Source organism: Miniopterus schreibersii, assembly GCF_964146895.1.
Source record: "Miniopterus schreibersii genome assembly, chromosome: 2".
In the NCBI taxonomy this organism is placed as follows: Eukaryota; Metazoa; Chordata; class Mammalia; order Chiroptera; family Miniopteridae; genus Miniopterus; species Miniopterus schreibersii.
This window is the reverse complement of record NC_138102.1, coordinates 123,279,862-123,300,019: the sequence shown is the minus strand read 5'-3', so window position 1 is coordinate 123,300,019 and position 20,158 is coordinate 123,279,862. Positions and strand designations below refer to the sequence as shown.

Here is a 20,158-nt window from a genome sequence, read left to right as displayed (position 1 = left end):
TGCAGGAGGCAGCAAATCGATGATTCTCTCTCATCATTGATGTTTCTATCTCTCTCTCCCTCTCCCTTTCTCTCTCTGAAATCAATGAAAACATATTTTTTAAAAATAGGATGTCAGTCAAATACACACAAAATGGAAAAAAAAAAAAAAATCAAGCCTATACACCATCTTATTACAAAGTGTATTTTCATCAGATCATAGTCAAAACAGACTCACAAATATCACAAGGTCAAGACCTATTATAAGGAACAACTGCAAATAAACGATACAAGGCAGTATAACTTGGTGGTTAAAGGAGAGGCTCTGAAGTGAAAGGTCTCATTAAACTTCAAATTCAAATCCTTTTGATAGGCTCCTAGCCTCCCAATGACTCAGTTTAGTTCATATCCTGGCTCTACTACCTACTACTTAAGTTCTCAGTGCCTAAGGTTTAAAACGGACAAGAAAATAGCCTGATTTTGCAGGGGGTAAGAAGGGGAGCCTTGTGAGGAATAAATATGATAACATATGTCAAGTACTCTTAAAGTAGCACATAAGAGTAGGAGTCAAAACATATTAGCTATCATTATAATGATGATCAACCACTCCCACCAAGACACCTTTGGGAGCTATAACAATCTCCCTTTGAATCTATCAAGTTTGTAACAACTCTAAATCATAAAGTTTCTCCTCTTAATTCTGAAAAGTCTTCAAGCTCTTAAACCATTTCCTCTTTTTTTCAGTCATTTGTGAATATGGAAGATGGTGGGTAACTGGCTCCTTTATCATTTGAAGACTCAAGACTCTTTTTAGTCTTCTTATAATAAAATTCCCCTCCAAATATTATACAAAGAACAGACTACTCCATGGGTTATAAACACTACAAAGACTTCACAATATATAATGAAATTTTGAGATTCATAAAAAAACAAACAGCTACTGAAACAAAGAACTTAAATAAAAAATGATATAGAAGTCTATTTAGCCTACTCAAAAAATATTGACTTCTAAAATAAAGCACAGCAGGTAGAGATCCTTCATGGTTTACAATCACTCAGATCACTAGAAACATACAGAAAATATTTTTGGTAATTTTTCTTCTTAATAGCAGGAAAATCCCTATTTCTTCACAACAATAATGAGATAGATGGCATGATAGGTAAAAGCAATTTCAAAAACAAATTCTATTTCAAAGAAAAGCCTAAAGGCTCAGATTTTCAGCCATACAAATCCCTTACTTGAAGCTTTAAAAATCTGAGGCATCTACCATCCTTTGTGTTAATATTAAGAAGTAACACAGTCAAGCCTCATTTCTATCAGAAAATATATGCTTGATTGAAAGAATATTAAGCATCTAAAATGTGGATACTGATAAAATAAAGGTAATATATAGGTCAACTCTGTCACTGGTGGGGAGCTCTCTGTGTCCCCACTAGTTGCCAGTGAAAGTGGGTGGGCTTCTTCTGGTGTCTCAAGAAAAAGAATTTTTCTGAGACTCGCATGGGAGAATGAATGATATTTATCTGCATGGAAAGTTTTATTTCTGTGGAATTAAACCCCTGAGTTTCCAAGGTCCCATCTCCCTTTGTTCCACCAAGGAAAAAGTCCAGCTGTTTCTTCAGCAGAGCTAGGATTAAAGCTGTTGCCTGGAGTTTCCACTCTGTATTTGCACAGTCCAGTACAGCATGAGGCTAGTTTAGCTTGTGTTCCCAGCTATAGTCCATTGCATGTGAGGTGTCACATGGCTATGGAGGGAACACTCAAGAGTGCAAGGAAGCAAGAACAATGCCAGAGGAACAAAAGAGAGAGAATTCCTTTGTCTGGGGATCATGTATTCCCAAATTTTTGTCGGCTTGCAGTGGCTTCATCCCCTAGCCAATTATCTTTGTTCCAGGTTAGATTGACAGGCAAGCACCTTCACTATGTCACCCTGACTTCACTGCTGCACATGTGCCCAGCTTCCCCTTTGTTTGATCCCTTTCCCCAGTGATCTGCAGGGAATGGACTGGTGGTTCCCTGGGGAATGTAAAGTTGCAGCTTCCTGGCGAAGCTGCCCAGATGACCATGCTCATAATGTCTGGCCTCCCCTTCACTCCTTTCCTACTATCAATATTAGCTAGCTAGTTATGACGATAACAATCAAATACATATTGAATTTCTTAATAAATACACCAAAATATTTTTTTAAAGATCTAAAGACAAAAAAATGTTTTAAATAATTTAATGTTTGTTGATTTCTCCTATTTCTTAGATATTGAGGTAGGAATTTTCATATACATTATGTAATTTCATTCTCTCAACAACCATATGGGATAAGGATTATTATCCTCCTTTTACAAATGAGAAAACTAAGGACCAGTGATTTGCCTAAGAACATTTGCTTGTATAAAATGTAACCAGAAATCCAATTCAAATTTTCTGATCCCCAGTTTAATTCTCTTGCTTTCCCTGTACCATCGTCACTTCCAAAACTCAAGTACTCTAAACCTTAGCTCTCATAAGGTGTACCAATCGTCTTATCTGGGAGAGGCAACAGTTCTGAGAAAAGAAAAATTCTTCAGGTTACCAAAATGACTCACTGTGCTTAATCTGATGTGATTACCTAATCCGATTTAAACGCTTTGGTTCATGCTATCTACCCCCTTAGAAAACTTATCTTTAGATATACTGCTTTCTGTAAAACCTAACTCAAGAATCACCTCCTCCATGAAAGTTTCCCTGATTAAATGACCTGCTCCACTCTCCCTAAGAGAACATCCTTCTTTATCATCTCACTGCTTGTATCTACTTTGAAATACATTATCACATTGTCCTCTTTGTTCTCCAATCTGGAACTACATTTTTTCATTCAATAACTAGTAAGCATTTTCAGGGTCAATGATGAGAAGAACAGGCAAGGTTCTTGCTATCACGGACAGTTTACATTGTTTGCAACTTTAACAAAGGTAAAAACAACACAGGGTATAAAGGGTATGATGTTCCAGGACAAGGATTCCTTCCCTACAAGGTATCTGAAGAAAGCCTGAAAACTTGGTAACATTTTTCAGGGAGAAAAATATCCCATCTATCATGTCTTCCAGATGAGACCCTCAACTTCATGCCTTTAAGAAGATATCTGAGGGGGTGGGGACCAAGGTGAATGGAAGGAGAGATCTAAAAATCTCTCAGGGGTTTCCCACATACTGACATGAAATCTTCACACATTAGTCCAGACATCTCTTTCTGTGACCCAATTACAAGGAGACTAAAGGGGTGGGCAAAAGTAGGTCTACAGTTGTAATACAAATAAATAATATAATAATAAAAATAAAGAATAAACTCTGTTTCCCGTACTCACAACTGTAAACCTACTTTTGTCCACTGCTGTGTACTTCAGCCACAACTGCTACAATCAACCAACCCCACCAATCTCCTTGCACATAGCCACCTTCATTAATGAAGTACTTAGAGGCTTTTTTATGCAACTTGTATTTATGCATTATTTGTAGGTCATACTCCTAAAAATAAGGTACAGTCTATGTCTTCTACTTTTGAATCTCCTGCTGCTCAGAGATCATTGCTACAAATGTGTTCAGCTTTAGATAATATAATATAAATATTAAAACAGAATTCTTCAGGTGTTGCTATTAGGATAAGAATTTTCCAAAATAACATTAGGAAGCTACATTTAAGTATCAATTCTTTATTTTCTCCTTCATGCTTCAATACAAGTAACCTGTTCTCGAAGAATTATTTATAAATAAACCAAATTTAAATGTACTAAGAGCACTCCCTAGTAAAAGAAATTATACACTCTGTCCTTTTAAAAAAGATCCTTTTGTAATGCAGATTTTATAAATTCATAATTGTATCACTTTCTCTTAAATCAAAACAAATGAAAATATAACTGCATTACACAGAATTGTGTATTTCTTTTTTTTTTTTATGGCTTACGTACATTTTATTAGTTTTCTTTAGAACTGCATATTTCTCCCCAAAGTATACTTTAACATTTTTTCATTCAAAATGAGTCAAAAAACTAGATATTGCCAGATTTCTAGATGCCATAAATGTGTTCTAAGAAAACTTGATTAGCCCTGGCTGGGTAGCTCAGTAGGTTAGAGTGTTGTCCTGATATGCCAAGGTTGCAGTTTCGATCCCCATTAAGGTCACATACAAGGAGTAACCAATGAATGCATAAATAAGTGGAACAATAAATCAATGTTTCTCTCTCTCTCTCTCAAAATCAATAAGTATTTTTTTAAAAGAAACATATCTGATTGCCTCTAAAATGTAATAACATTCTAACTGAAAAAATATAGCATCTTTTCACAGATCACAGATACAATAAATATTGATTCAATTGAAGAGAAATAAACCATGACCATTTTTTAATTAAACAGGCATTTCTAAGCACCTGTGTACAATGCATTGTGGCTCAAACGGTTCACATGGAATTTGACCACAAGGACTTAATCTCCATAATTAAAGAGACCTAAAATGTAGTTCTTATGTTTCATCTATTCCCTTTCCCAATGCTCTGAACAAGCATATTGTAGTCATTCCACACATAGTTGCTATCAATAAAAGAGGTAACAAATACTTGAAATTAGTTGTACTTTCAATAGAGGACAAACTATATGTCCTTATTCTTCCTTCCCCAACCTGTTTTACAAAACTAGCATGATTTTAGTAATTTCATTCCAAAACAGGTTCTAGCAAGCATAGAAACTGACCAGTCTCTCAGTATGATCAGTTTAGATGATGCCTGATGGGATGCAAAAACCCTAATGAGCAAATCACTCATGTTCCTTCACAATCCTTGCTCTCCTTGGGGTCCTAAAAAGTCAAAAAATGGTTTTAAGTTAATATTTTAAAAGACGCAAAAAAGCCTTCATTTCAGGCTAAGTTTCAGGGGAAGTTAAAAAACACTAATAATCCTACCATACACAGGGCATTCTAATACTACTCAGATGTCATTTAAGTCAGCATCAAAAAGGCAAAGACTTCATTAAATTACGTATTTAAAGCAAATATGCTTATATCAGAAAAATTTTCTAATCTGTTTAAGTAGTAACCCAAGTTACCTATAATATTTCAGAAAGCATACAGATAAAATGAAATTAGGTATGTTCCCCAGCGCAGATCTCTCTCAGAAAGTGTTAAATGACTTTTGTGAATGGAAAATCTGCATATACAGTTGCTTCGCCTCGGCCGGTCTTGAGGGGTGTCTCGAACCAAAAACCACACTCCGGTGCGAAGCTCCTTGGAACCTGACTCCACTCTAGAGAATGGGCTTTGAAACAAACTTTAAATTGACAAGTACAGCAACGGCTTTGCCTTCCTCTTACGTTACAAGGAGGCCACAGGAACTGAGGTTTAGAGGAACGACACCGTGTGATCCGGCTCCGCCGGGGCGGGGGCCGCCTGCGGCGCGCGGCACAGCCTCCACCGGGGCTGTCACAGGAAAGCGCGAGCGTCGCCTTAACCGCGCGAAGTGACAGCGCCAGCGCTCCCCGGCGCGGGGGCTTCCGGCGAGACCCCGCCGGCCGCCAAACTCCGGGAGGAGGCGGGCGTTCGGGGCGGCCACAATGCTCGCACCTGCCCCCAGCCCCCAGCCCCCAGCCCCCGCCGCGGCTCTGTAAGGATTGCAGACGCACCCACGGCGGGCCCCGAAACACTCCACCCGCGCCAGCCTTTGGAATGCCCCCGCTCCCAAAGGGGACAAAGGAGCCAAAGAGGAACTCCCCGGCGCGGGGTGCCCGGAGTCCCCGCCGGCCCGAGCTCCGAACGTGAGGCTACGGAGGTGCAGTCGCCGTAGGGGTGCGAACCCACCGCCCCCCAACTCAGGCACCCACGCGACACTCACCGGTGCGGAGCCCCCGGATTGGCGGGGCGCAAGGGGCCGGTTCTTCTGGGGCCCTGCACGCGTCCGGTCCGACCTCAACTTCTCTCGGCCACTGTGGCCGGCGGCAGCTGGGAAGAGCGCCCGGACCAAGGGCTCGGTCTCAACACCGCGGAGGCGCCGCCCGCACGACCCTCAGGGGGCGGCGACGCCGGCCCCGCAGTCCACCGGCCCGGGCGGGCCCCCACCTTCCCTCCGGCTGTGGGGAACCCGCGGCGGCTCCTGCCGCGGCGAAAGCTAACGCTGCAGCCGCTGGGGCTGCCACTGCCTCTACCGCCCGGCCCGGAGCGCGTCGCGGCCTAATGCTGTCATCGGCCTCGTCGCCGCCTCTCTGGGCACCGAGAGCCGCCGAGATCCTTCACATTCGACCGCCCTCCCCGTCCGGGTCCCGCCCCGCGACGCGCGGGCTCCGGCCACACCCCTTCTCGTCACGTGAGGGCGCGCGGAGGCGGCTGCCCCGAGGCCTCGGCTGCGGGGCGGGCGGCGGCCACGCCCGAGCTGCTGGCGGCGCCTCGTTCCGCGGAAGTCTTATCGCCGCCGCCCGCGCCACGCCTGGGACTTGCTGAGGCGGGGCCTGCGGGACCGGTCGCGCAGGGTCCTGCGCGGTGTGCGGAGAATGCGCCTTCGGGCTCCCCGCTCGGGCTGCGGGCGCGACCCCACGCCCGGGAGGGGACCCGCCTCCGCGGCCTTGGGCTGGGCTCGAGTTTTAGTCAAACAAAGGGAAAAAGATCTCGTGGTGTCTGGCTTGGAAAGCATTAACTACTTGTTCCTATTTCTAGTAGCGCGTTAATTGTAGCACTTAATGTACTGTTCTCTCCGTTAGAGGTATTTATTTTTAAGGAAGGGATGGTGCATTTCAGTCACGCTGGGATGAAAATAGCCCTAGCAAACTTATTTTTGTTCCTAGTCATGTTCAGGATCCTTAGTGCCGCTTTTACAGTCATTAAGTTTTACAATGTGTTAGGTTGGTGGCAGTTTGATATTTGGCAATTCGTTCCACTTTAAAAATAAAGCCTAATTCTTTAAGTACCTTAATTTTTGGACATAACCTTTTGCCTCCTTTTTAACCATTTTCGGAGGCACTCTCCCCCTCAACCCTGCTGAAGGGAGGAAAAGAGTAAAATGCTAGTCACGGAAAGAAAGTAACAATACAGAAAGAAGGGAGGTGGAAGTGCAGAAAGTTCATAATGGAACGCTAACAAGAAAACACATGGGCAAGCTTTCTGCAACAACTAAACTCCGTTTGTAACATTTTTCCTCCCAGCCCATAACCAAGGTATTTTCTTAAGCAGTTTTCATCTCACTACATTTCTTTAACAAGACGTCAAAAAGTTTTCTGATCAACTGGATACTTTGAAATGAATAAGCAGTAGTTTGGCATATATAATACTTATTATTAATATATTTCATAGACACTCTTAAGAAATCATGAAATTTAAGATTCACCATTATTTCATGTTACCCAAGAAAGAAAAGAAACACTACCAACTAAACTATGCCATGCTATTGATTTTTTTTTAAGACACATCTTGAATTCAGAGATGTTGAAAAATGAAAAACAATGAGTCCTAGAATCTATGAGATATTGCAGTGAACTGGAGTTCCAATGAGTAAAAGATTCTACAGGTTCAGCTCTGAAGTCTGAGATGATACTTATGGTTCAAATAAATATGAGGAAACTATTATTCTGTGAACGACGTTATTTTGGCAAAGCTAGTAACTTTGGAGTTTGTAAACAGATTGAAACTTGTTGACAGAGCAGTTTTTTCCAAACAGACTAAAAAATAAATTTCATTTTTTAATGAAATAGAACATAAAAAGTCAGAGTGTATATCTAGTAACGGCAAATATTGCTTTGTGAAACTTTTGTCTTAGTTACGGGGGAGAGTGAGAGTGTGTCCTATGTTGTGATTTAAACTATTTCCTACTGTGAGTTGCAATCAAATAGATTTGATAAAGAATATTCCTAAAGCATAGGTAACATGCAAAATACAACATCTGGGCTCTGTTCTCTGGTGCTTTTCCTTTACTTTGGAACTGAGACTAAAGATTAGAAAAAGGTGGCAAATTGCCTTACCTAATCCTTTCCTATCCTAGCCCCACTTTCTTATATTGGCTATTGAAAATGAATGGTCATTTATTGGAATGGAAAGTACTGGAAGCAAAGAGGCCTAGGTTACGGATTTAGCTAATTAGAAGTGTGACTAGATAAATTACTCTGCATTTCAAGTTCTGATAAAAGTAGGGAGTTGGACTACATGCTCTTTAAGGAATGATACTCAACCTTTTTCTCCGATGGATGATGTTCACATAGTCATGGTATACCTAGGATTATACAAAGTCTTGTCAAACTAGCTGCAGCTCCTTTCACCACACTCAAGAAAAAGAAATCAGAATGCAAGTAAGTGAAAATGAAGATATAGGATAACAAATGTAAGTATTTATTTCACAATTTTCTATATATTAACTATTGCTTATAATGGTTCCTTATGGTGAATAACTAATGATTTTGACATATCTTACAACTGATTGCAACTAAACGATGTATCAATTCACTAAAGTTGAAAAATACATGCTTTTCAGATACTTTCAAATCTAATATTCCATGATTCCAGGAAATGATCATTCAATCCAGTATTTTCGATGTAATCACAACATAAAGAGAAACTATAATGTGTGATTCTGTACTGTAACTGAAAAATATTCAATAACACCCATTTGCTATGTTAAGAGATACCTTGCAGTTTGCTACTGCTAAAGTGATTTTAGGAATAACATTTCAAACTAAAACTTTAATTATAGCTATCTAATTCTAACTCCAATAAAAATTCATCTTTTTTGCCTAGTGTTTAATTAATTATTCATTCATAAGAATGAGAAGGATTTTATTTCCAAATCAGTTTAAGCACTGACAGGCATGATAATCTTTCGTACAGAATGTATTTAAACCCTGACCTAGTATGAGAGAGATTTGGCTTGAGGTGGTTTTGCTTTTGTTGTTTAGCCTTATAAGCATCCATGTAGATGCTTATGTTGCCAGAGGTTGTTAATGAGGAATTCTCTTGAAGATTAAGATTGAGAACAACTTCAGACATAAATAAGGTATTCAACACAACTTTGAAGACTGTGGTAGATTGTAATATTACTCTTGGTCATGTGACTTGCACTAGCCAATGGTTTGCCAGATGTGACACGTGCTCACTGCTTTAAGTATGTGTGCAAGGTTCAGGTCAATCTCTTAATCTTGTGCTGGCTGCCATGAGAAAGGCATGCTCCAAATAGGGTTTCTGAATAAGAAAATACATGGAGCAGATCTAAAACTGACCTTTACCCTGGAACAGTTCTGCGGCAGCTGACTGGGAGCTACTAACAAGAGTAAAACATAAATATTTGTTGATCTAAATCAGAGATTTTTGAAATTGTTACATAGCATAATCTTGCAAATCACATAAAGTGAATTTGAGCCAACAGATGAGTTGTTCAAAGGCTAAATGTACTATAGAATAATAATATTTAAACATCTATTTAGTAAAATAAAATAATAGTCATTTACAAAATCATCAACCAAATATGTGGTAAACATTCAATTAATATTTATATTAAAAAGTCTATAAAATCTACAGATTTGCTTGCAAAATATTTGCATATTGATTTTGAGTATTTCTATTTATTTTCCTCAAGGAAAATTTGGATAATAAACAAAATAAAAAGAAGAATATAGGCTTCTGTTTCCATCAATATCGTGGACCCAGATACCTCAATCAATGATCACACTAAAAACAAAATTCCTGGGAAATTATTTTTTAATCTTATTAAATATATTGATTAATTGGAAATAAGTAAGAAATTATTAGGTCAAATGAAATGAAAGCAGAACCTAGAGAGTAGAGCAGAGCCTAAAGCCAAACTTTTACCCTAAGGTCTTTGCCAAACCCAGTTAATATAAGCCTTGGTTTTCATTGCCTTATAAGAGACAAAATTCATCACTTGCTCTAAACACACACACACACACACACACACACACACACACACACACACAGAAAGCTGTGGTTCCAAAGGTCATTCATTCAGTGCAAAGATGTACTAGAAATAAACTTGCCCCTTACTGGCATACACTCCTCACCCTACAAATAAAATTAACTGTTAAACCTTGGCACCTAGTGGACAGGGAAAAAAACAAAGTCATATCTGAGAACTTGGAGTCACAATCCAGCTCTCACACAAAAATGTAACTTGAATTCATACTACCTGGGTGATTTCAAAATACCTTCAGCTGACAATTTTTAACTGATTGTATTCTCAGATACCCAGCAGAAGCAAATGCCAGTCATCTCTGGAGGAACTCTTCTTCATCTTAAGCTTTACAGAATGATTATAAATAAAATTCTGAGGAAAACTAGCAGTCATACTTTTTAAAATAACAAGCACAGAAATAATAAATCATTAGTGAGAAACAGGACACACATAAGACAGCAGAAACAGATTCAAAAGGACTTCAGATACTAAAATTACCAGGCACAGATGATAAAATAATTATACAAAATATGAATGAAGGAATAAAAGACAAGCTTCAAAATATGTGCAGAGAACAATAAACTATAAAGAATGACTGAGGACATTTGGAAAATATAGAACTTAAGGAATTAAAAAATATAAATTATGAGAATTTAAAACTCAGTGGACAAGTTTAATAGTGTATTTGACACAGCAGAAGTATAATCTATTGAACTGGGAAATAGAGATGAAGAAATCCCAAATGCAACAGGAAAAGAAAAATAAATGAAAAATATAAAAGAGACTTTAACTGACATGGAAGGCATTATGAGATCTAAAATAGATCTAATTATAGCTCCAGAAGAATAGAAGATGGGGCAGAGGCAATATTTGACAAGATAATAATTGAGAACTTTCCAGAACTGATGAAACACTCCAGCCTGCAGACTTAAGTCCCCCCAAATCCCAAGCAAGCTAAAGAATAATAAGTCCACACTTAGACACATCATAGTGAAACTATATAGAACACCAAAACCAAAAAAGGAAACCTTGAAAGTAGCAGAGAAAAAATATAGGTTATCCTCAAAGCATCTGGTAACTGACTTTCATCAGTAACAATAGAAACCAGAGAAGGAATAATATCTTCACTGGGTTAAAAGAAAATGACTGTCAATACCCAATGGAAAAATCAAGAATGAGGCCAGCTGGGACCAGTGTGGCTCAGTTGGTTGAGTGTTGTCCTGTGCACTGAAAGGTCCCTGGTTCAATTCCTGGTCAGGACACATGCCCAGGTTGTAGGCTCCAACCTGCCATTCAGGGTGCATGTGGGAGGCAGCCAATCGATGTTTCTCTCTCACATTGATGTTTCTCTTTCTCCCTCTCCTTCCTCTCTCTCTAAAATCAATAAAAACATGTATTTTTAAAAAATTGGGCCAAAATAAAGACATTTTCAGGCAAGCAAAAGCAGAGTTTGCTACTAATATAGTCTCACTAATGGAAAGTCTAAAGAACTTTCCCCCTTTAAACAAAAATAAAATGATCCCAAATGGAAGGTCTAAGAGTTGAGACTGAAGGAGAGCATTGAAAGTGGTAAATATTTACATAAATCTAAAAACCATTGATTATGCAAAACAGAATTGTTAAAATTATTTTAATATGTTTTAAAAGAAAAAATAACACTCATATGCCTAACATTAAAATAAGTCCAATAAAATTCTAACTTTATACCTATGAACCTCATCAGCCCAAGTATTATACCCATTTGTATAATTATCTCCATCTGGTATATGCCTTTAAAAGCAAAAACACTAAACATTTCTTTTTTTTTTTTCTTCTCACCCATATAGGCAAAATTATATTAATATTTTACTGCTATTCTCTTTTTAAATATACTGGTACAGCATTTTAAGTTTTTCTTCATAATGACATTCTAATTTCAAATTTGCATAATGTACCAATGAAGTTGATTTATTAATAATCAGACTAAGAAATTAGTGTATATTTAGGGGATCGTGATTTACAGTAATAAAATGCAGAATTATATACAATTTTCACATGACAATGAAGCGTTAATGATTCCCACCATAGAAGTCTAAAAATGAAAGTTCATCATAATGAATTATATAATTATGTAGTCACAGGTAAAGGACAATTAAATCTTATTGAAAAGCTCTGCCTACTCTCCACCCACCTTGCCTATTCAAAATTAGGTACTATGATTTTTAGCACCATCTCTGGAAATAACTAGAAATTTATGCTCAGGATATAAGAATTGACTCCTGAATTTTAATTCAGCTCAGAGGGCATCCTAAACTCCAAATAAATTTTAAAAAGAAAAACCCATTTCTTTCTGATAGCTACATAGACTACCCATTCCCAGTTGTAAATATGTCTTTCATTTAAATTTCATGAGAGTGTATAAAAAGCTGTTTATCACAATTATGTAAACATAGGGAACATAGAACAAATAATCCCTTAAATTTCCAAAGTTGTAACTATAATGCAAAGAAATTATGCCATACTTTTTCAAAAATATGTTTTTATTGACTCTGGAGAGAGGGAGAGAGAGAGAAAGAGAGAAAAACACCGTTGTGAGAGAAAAACATCAAAGGGTTGCCTCCCTACCCTCCGCCCCTTTCAGTGCAAGAGATGATGCTCAACCAACGAGGCTACTTTTTTTTTTAACAAGCCTTACTCTCTCTTTACCTCGACCACATGACATTATTCAAAGCATACTTCCATAGTACTATCTTGATAAAACGAAATCTATCATTTCACTGCAGAATGTCCAAATGACTTTTCAAAATATGTTTTTATTGATTTCAGAGAGAGGAAGGGAGCGAGAGAGAGAGACATCAATGATGAGAGTCCTTGATCGGCTGCCTGCTGCATGCCACCCACTGGGGATCAAGCCCGGAAACCCACGCATGTGCCCTGACTGGGAATCGAACTGTGACTTCCTGGATCCTAGGTCAATGCTCAGCCACTGAGCCATGCCAGCTGGGCTTATGTCTGTATCTTTAAACACATAAAAGATTATATATTACTAATATAGATTATCCAGTTAGCTTTGTCTGACCTGTATTTATACATCTATAAACTTTATGAGAGGCAACAAGTACAATTCAATTTGTATAAGCCAGATTGTACATTGTCTTTCAGTTTAATATGTTATCAGTTTTTACTCAGTCGAAGGCCCATCCTGTTTACAAAAAAATTATCAAGTATCTGTAGGTTACTCCACCTCTTTCCTGAAATGAACACAAAAACCAGCAAGAGGCCTCGCCCTATAAACTAACATGTTTCAGAACTATCATTTCTGCTGTTCTCTGCTGGGAGTGAAGGTGCCATGCATACTTGCAGCATTATCAGGTAGCAGTCATTTAATACCACCCCTCCCAACAATGACTGGTCCTACCTAGGTGCCTTCTGCCAAATCTCCTAGGTATTTAGTGTCTCTTGCCCCTCCAGAACACTGGTGCCCAGAGATGACAAGGTGGAAAAAAAGGGCACCTACCCTTAGGTTTCGAAAACATGTGTTCAGAAATGAATAAAAGCAGCTACAAAACTGTTATTCTTGGGAGCATTTGAGATCTTGCTCCCCGAGCATATGCCATCAGTTTGGCTCAAATAAACTCATAAAATTTCTCAAAAGACAAACAAACCAAACATCTGTTCAATGCATTCCTGTCAGGTTCATCCCTCTGTCGTGGGCCCTCTTGATGTTCTCCCCTAGTGGTTTTCAGTCAATTCCTGTGGGAGCCTTACTTTTGCCTAGTATTCTTACATGCACAGCTGAGACCAGACTCCCAATCTGACTCCCCCAGTGGTTTTCTTTAACCATTAATCCCTGTTAACACCCTCCTGGAAATGGACTGGAAGATGACACACCTCTGTTTAAGACTTCATCTTTGAATGTCAGTTCCTCTCCAGAGATGGCCCAAGACGTCACCCCTGGTGGTCCCACATTGTTGATAACTTCCCACTAACTTTTTCTGTCAACCAATAGTCTTGGACCTGACATCATTTACATCCTAACAATCCTTCTGTAAATTATTATAAAAGTAGTACACCGTGTGAATACAATGATCTGAACTAAGAACAGGGAAAATGCTAGAAGAAAATGACCTTTATTCAACAAATAAAGGCAAGGAAAAACAAAGGAAGGCACTGTTATAGATTAAAATAGACTCATTAGACTTGTCAACCAAATGTAATGCATGGACCTTTTATAGATTGTGATTCAAACAAAGCACTTTTATAAAAATACATCAGTGAGACAATCAGGGAAATTTTAGTACTGACTAGATGTTACATGATATTAAGGAATTATTCCTTATTGTTTTAGATATAATGATATGTGATTATGTTTTTTTTAAATGTCTCATTTCTTAGAGACACATACTCCAAACTATAACTGGGCCTCTGCTTTAGGAAAAAAAGAACTTCAAAATATGTTACTTCCTTTTTTCCACCTGTAGGTGAAGTCTGTGGGAATGTACTCTACTACTACTACTTGTTATTTTCTACCCTTCAAATATAGTAATCATTCCCTCCTTATTACGTCAATGCTTTTTGTTAGTGAAAGTATTCAATTCAAAAGCAACTCATGCTACCTGTTATTTGTCCCAAACTTCTATTTATCCCCTGTGAAAGGCTAACATCACATGACATATGGTAAATAAGTCAGATTGAGCACGTTAAGATGTTCAAATTTATATAATGCTGTCTGCAAATACAGATTACTCTAGAGATGCTAAGAAGCAGATGTACTGATCTCCTTGGCATTCACATGATTCAGCTACAGATAGAATTTGAATAGATTCCAAATGCACAACTGTCAAATTCAGAAAAAGTAGCAAAAAAAATGTCAAGTAAAAGTTTAGGCTTTGCCTTGAACAGCACTAACTGTTATCTAAAAAAAAATTTGAAAGTTTTCAGTTAATGTTTTATTTCCTTAGTGGTAATATTTGACAAGAACTAAGTATTTTCATTTCATGCATAGATGTTCCTATTAGGTAAGCAATGATAATCCAGAAACTCTTATGAGTTAGTAGTACTATTAGGTCCAAAGAAAATCTCAACATCATTTTAATCACTATTACAAGGTCCGTTATTACAAATTTGACTCACTGAAGGAATATAATGTAGAAGGGCTGAGCTCAACTATAAAGTCAGATCTCAGCTCTAATCCTAGCCCTATCATTTACTAGCTGTGTAACCTCATTAATGCTCTTTTTCTCATCTGTGAAATGGAGTTTTTTAAAAAGTCAATTTTGCAGTGTTGTTATAAGAATTAAAGAACTCAAGAAGTATAAACTAGCCTGGCCGGCATGGCTCAGCAGTTGAGCATCGACCTATGATCCAGGAGATTACAGTTTGATTCCCGGTCAGAGCACAACCCTGATTGCAGGCTCCATCCCAGTAGGGGGCATGCAGGAGGCAGCTGATTAATGACTCATTCTCATCACTGATGTTTCTACCTCTTTCTCTCCCTATCCCTTCCTCTCTCTGAAATCAATAAAGCCATATTTTAAAAAAGAAATATAAATTATTATGATTACTATTTTGTGGAATGTTATATTCTACACAATGTTACAAACCGTATTTAACCTCCACTAAGTTGTAAAAAAATTGCCCACAGACCATACACTCTACCAACCTCCATCAAAACCAAGGCTTTGCAGAACTGCCCTCGTTCTGAGAATTATGTAAGACATGGGCATAACCTCAGGTCATGAAAGCAGATTTATTTAAGAATCTATATAATCCACAATTCAAATATCAGGGTCTCGTGATGTGAGAATGAAAACCACTTCTTCAGCAACCAGGAGCTAGGCTCAATTTCAGAGTTGTGTTTTCCATTCAAGTAAGACTTCCAACCAGACCTCCTCTTACAATACCTGGAGTCAACAATCTAAGCCAATTAACTCTTGACAGATTATTAAGTACAATAAATCAAAGTAAAACAAACTTTATCTCTAAGCACAATACAGTAATGCATGCATTTCCTTATTCTTCTGCCTCCACAGTGTTGCTTAGCAACCCAGAACATCTTATCTATGATTTTTTTTTTTTATATGTAAAAATGGCTTTTTTTAAAGTTGATGTCTTTGAAAGATATTAGGGGTAAAGACTTAATAGATTCAAGTTAAGCATTTTGAGCTAAAATACTTAGAGTTGCCTGGCTGGCGTGGCTCAGCAGTTGAGCATCGACCTCAGATCCAGGAGATTTTGGTTTGATTCCCAGTCAGGGCACATGCCCAGGTTCTGGGCTCCGATCCCCAGTAGGGGGCGTGCAGGAGGCAACCGATCAGTGACTTTCTCATCACTAATGTTTCTATCTCTCTTCCTCTCCCTTCCCCTCTCTGAAATCGATAAAGATATATTTAAAAATAAAAATTAAAAATTAAATACTTATAGTTGATATAGTATATTTTTACATAGCATCTTTCATGCTATTTGCTTGATGCACAATTATTGATGTTTAGACTAAACTAATTAATGATATGGTAGTTTCATACCTACTTTATAAAATTGTGACTAAAAAGTAATTTGTTTAGTATTACTTCCATACTATAAAGATGTCCAGTTCCCCTTCAAACATAAACCTCATGCTTTAATACCTGTTGAAAACCCATACATGAGCCAATAATTTCAATGAAAATTGCAAAATCATTCTAATTCCATCATTCCTTCTATATTCTGACATTTTTAGGTAAACTAGAGCTTGCCTTTATTAACTGGAACTATTTGGTTACCCTGAAATATGGATCCTACATCAAAGGAAAAATTAATAGCAATTCTTTACTTTTAGTTACTAATTTGTACAGTAAAGATATTTTGGAGACTAATAGAAAAATCTGAATTTGGCTTTTAGATAAGATGAAAACTTATTGACTTGGAAAGGTAGAGGTTGTTAATTTTTAAAAAGTAAATAGGTTACAAAACTGCACATTGAATATACTACTACTTTGGTTTAAAATATATATTCATATCTTTATATGCATATATAGGGAAAATTAAAGACATACAATAAGCTGTTAACAGTGGAAATCTGTGGATAGGGAATAAAATTGTTTTTATTTTCCTATTTTGCTTATATTTAGTTTCTGACTTTCTACCATGTATATACTATGTTTATAATAACAAAAAATTATTTTTTAAAATCACTATTTTCTACTGAGCCCACATATAGCTTCTGAATCATCATCAACACGAGCCTGTGTATTTCAGCATGGGAGGCTGCCAGAGCACCAGCCTAGCTGGTTACTTCTGCAAAGCCTCTCTTTGCCTGCTGATTTATTTTGCCTATGCATCCTACCCATGGCTCATAAGGGCTACCTTAGCGCTAGATGCACATTTTAGCAGATGTCACCAACTGGCAACTTCTTTGTATGTCTCACTTCTCTTTTTCTTTAGTTTTTATGTCCCTGTATTCTCTTAGTTTTCCTCCTTCCTTTCTGACTGCTCCTCAGTTCCCTTTGCAAGTTTATCTTTCTCTATTTCTTTAATTGCTCCCAAATTCCATACTTAGCCCCCCTCTTTTCATATCTTCTCCTTAGAACAAAGAGGAGGACATGGATCTTGTGTCCTTACTCTTTCTAATCTACCATCTATATCTCTCACCTTTTCTTCTCTTCTGAGCAATGTGATCATATATTTAATCACTAATTATTATAATGTCCAGTTAGACCTTTCACCACAAATATATCTAAAGCTTAAGCCATCATCTCTATGCATTAATTTTTCAATAGTCATTGAATGCCTTGTGAGAGTCAGAATATGCTAGGAACTAAATATATGCTATACTGAGTAAAACAGACATGGCTGAAATTAAACTGAAGAAGTACATGGAGGCCAGATCCTATAGGAGGCTACATGGCATGGTTAGAGTTTTAAATTTTATTCAGAGTGCAACGGGAAACCACTGGGTTGTTTTTAGCAAATAAGTGACCTAACCAAATTTGCTTTTTAAAAGATCACTGTAAATTCTCCTTAGAGGGCTGGAAGAGAGAGGATATTAGGGCTAAAGTCCAGACAAGGGCTAAATGTGGCCTGAACTAGGATGGAGCTATGCTTTGGAGAAAGAATGAATAATTTGGTTTTTTTGTGTGTTTTTGTTTTAATCCTAACCCTAGGACATGTTTTTATTGCTTTTTAGAGAGAGGAAGGGTGAGAGAGAGAGAGAAACACTGATGTGAGAGAGAAACATCGATCAGTTGCCTCCTGTATGCACCCTGACTGGGCATCAAACTCGCAAACTAGGTATGTGCCCTGACTAGGAATTGAGCCTGCAACCTTTTGGTGTGCAGGATGATGCTCCAGCCGACTGAATCAGCCAGCCAGGGCAATAGGTTTTGATGTTAGCTTTATTCTGGGATTGAAGGAAAAGGGAAAAATTATAAATATCCATATATTTGTGTGGGTTTTTTCCTGGAGAACTATGACTAATGCAACAACCTTAAAATTAATCTCTATAAAAGAAGGTTAGGAAATGATACTTTATTAAATTTTAGGTTAAGGACAAGATCCTGTGCAAATTCTATTTACTTTGATGTTAGAATGTTGAGTGAGATAGCAGAATCCTAGAATAACCTACCAAAAAAGGTCAATGTTGATTATATTTTCTATAATACAAGAAGTTTTCAAAAGAACCTCACTGATTATAAAATACATAGATTTTTACAAAGAACCTTGTAGACTGAAAAAAACCCCAACCAAAACAATCTGCCACATATAGGCTTTAGACTGTGGTTTTATAATCTGGTTACTTAGGGGAGTATTCTAATTATTTTCACAAATTCAATGTTGTGAGAATGTGTGGCTGGGCTTTAATTATCATTTTAGAAAGAATTCAGTTCTCCTACACAACTGAGAATGCGAAGTCTTCAGTTTTAATTTGTTCTCCTGTACAAGATGCTGTTTCTAAAGTATTTAGTTGCCCCCTGCTGGTCACACAATTTTAGAATTCCTAAAAATACATAGTTCTCAGTAGATTATATATGACAAACTTCTAAAAAGATATATTAAACTTTTTCATCATATGATTCACAATGGATTTCTAGTGCCTAATTGACATATGTAAGTTAACCCAGAATTCTTCTTAAGCACAATCCTCAGTCATATATTATGTCTCTTCAAATCCTTTTGAAGCTATATGGGAATAATTTATTAAATTGAAAGGGGAAAAAGAATGACTTTTTCAAAAATCTTAAAAATTGTATTTTTTTCCTGTCTCTGCTTCCACCTCTCTGGCTCATCTTGGACAAGACACTTTCACTTGTTGATAATTACTTCTTCATCTGTAATATGAAGTATATAATTGGCATTCAATAAACTACACATATTTAAAAGATAATTTTAAATTATCTTTTGACATATGTATACAATGGTGAAACTATCACCATTGGTCATGGAAATATTTATCACTCCCTAAAGTTTTTGCATGCCATTTTGTATTTCCTTCCTCCTACCCCTCCCAGCCCTCTCCTATCCTCCAGTAACCACTGATATGCTCTCTGTCACTATAAATTAGTTTATATTTTCCAGAAAAGAACATAAATTTTAAGCTAACTAGTTTAAAAAACTAAAATGAGATATGAAAAAAACTTAAATTCTTTTTAAATATTAAAAATAATTTTTTACTTTTCTCTTGAAGCCTGAGGCAACAATGTGATGCTGTGGTGAAAGACCTTAACGTTATTATTATTATTATTATTGTTATTATTATTATTTTAAGTTTCTTTATCTTTATTGTTGAAAATATTACAGATGTCCCCTTTTTATCCCCATTGATCTCCTCCACCCCGCATCCATCCCACCCCCAGGCTTTCCTCATACCAATGTCTGTATCCATGGGTTATGCTTATAAACATGTAAGTTCTTTGATTAATCTCTCTCCCCACCCACTCCCCCACCCCCACCTTCCCTCTGAGATCCCTCGGTCTGTTCCATGCTTCTATGTCTCTGGATCCACTTTGTTCATCAGATTATTTTGTTTATTAGATTCCACATATAAGTGAGATCATGTGGTATTTGTCTTTCTCTGACTGGCTTATTTCACTTAGCTTAATACTTTCTAGTTCCCTCCATGCTGTGCCAAAGGATAAAAGAGCCTTCTATTTTATAGCTGCACAGTATTCCATGGTATAAATGTCCCACAGCTTTTTTATCCACTCATCTCCTGATGGATACTTGAGCTGTTTCCAGATCTTAGCTATTATAAATTGCGCTGCTATGAACATAGGGGTGCATAAGTTCTTTGTGATTGGTGTTTGGGGTTCCTTAGGATATATTCCT

General features: G+C 37.5%; 1 protein-coding gene across 18 annotated transcripts in view; it reads right to left on the bottom strand.

Moving 5' to 3' along the window:
- The window catches only part of OSBPL8 (oxysterol binding protein like 8), a 211,050-nt gene that overhangs the window by 150,621 nt on the left and 40,271 nt on the right, over positions 1–20,158 (bottom strand). For 2 of the 18 annotated variants that reach the window (XM_081129034.1, XM_081129038.1), the window contains exon 1: positions 5,828–6,432. The exons of 6 other annotated variants lie outside the window; for them this stretch is intronic. The gene's annotated coding sequence lies outside the window, so the exon portion shown is untranslated. Of the gene's footprint in view, positions 1–5,827; positions 6,540–20,158 lie in introns of those variants that run through there. 10 more of the 18 variants (XM_081129022.1, XM_081129023.1, XM_081129027.1 and 7 more) reach the window with 10 other exon arrangements.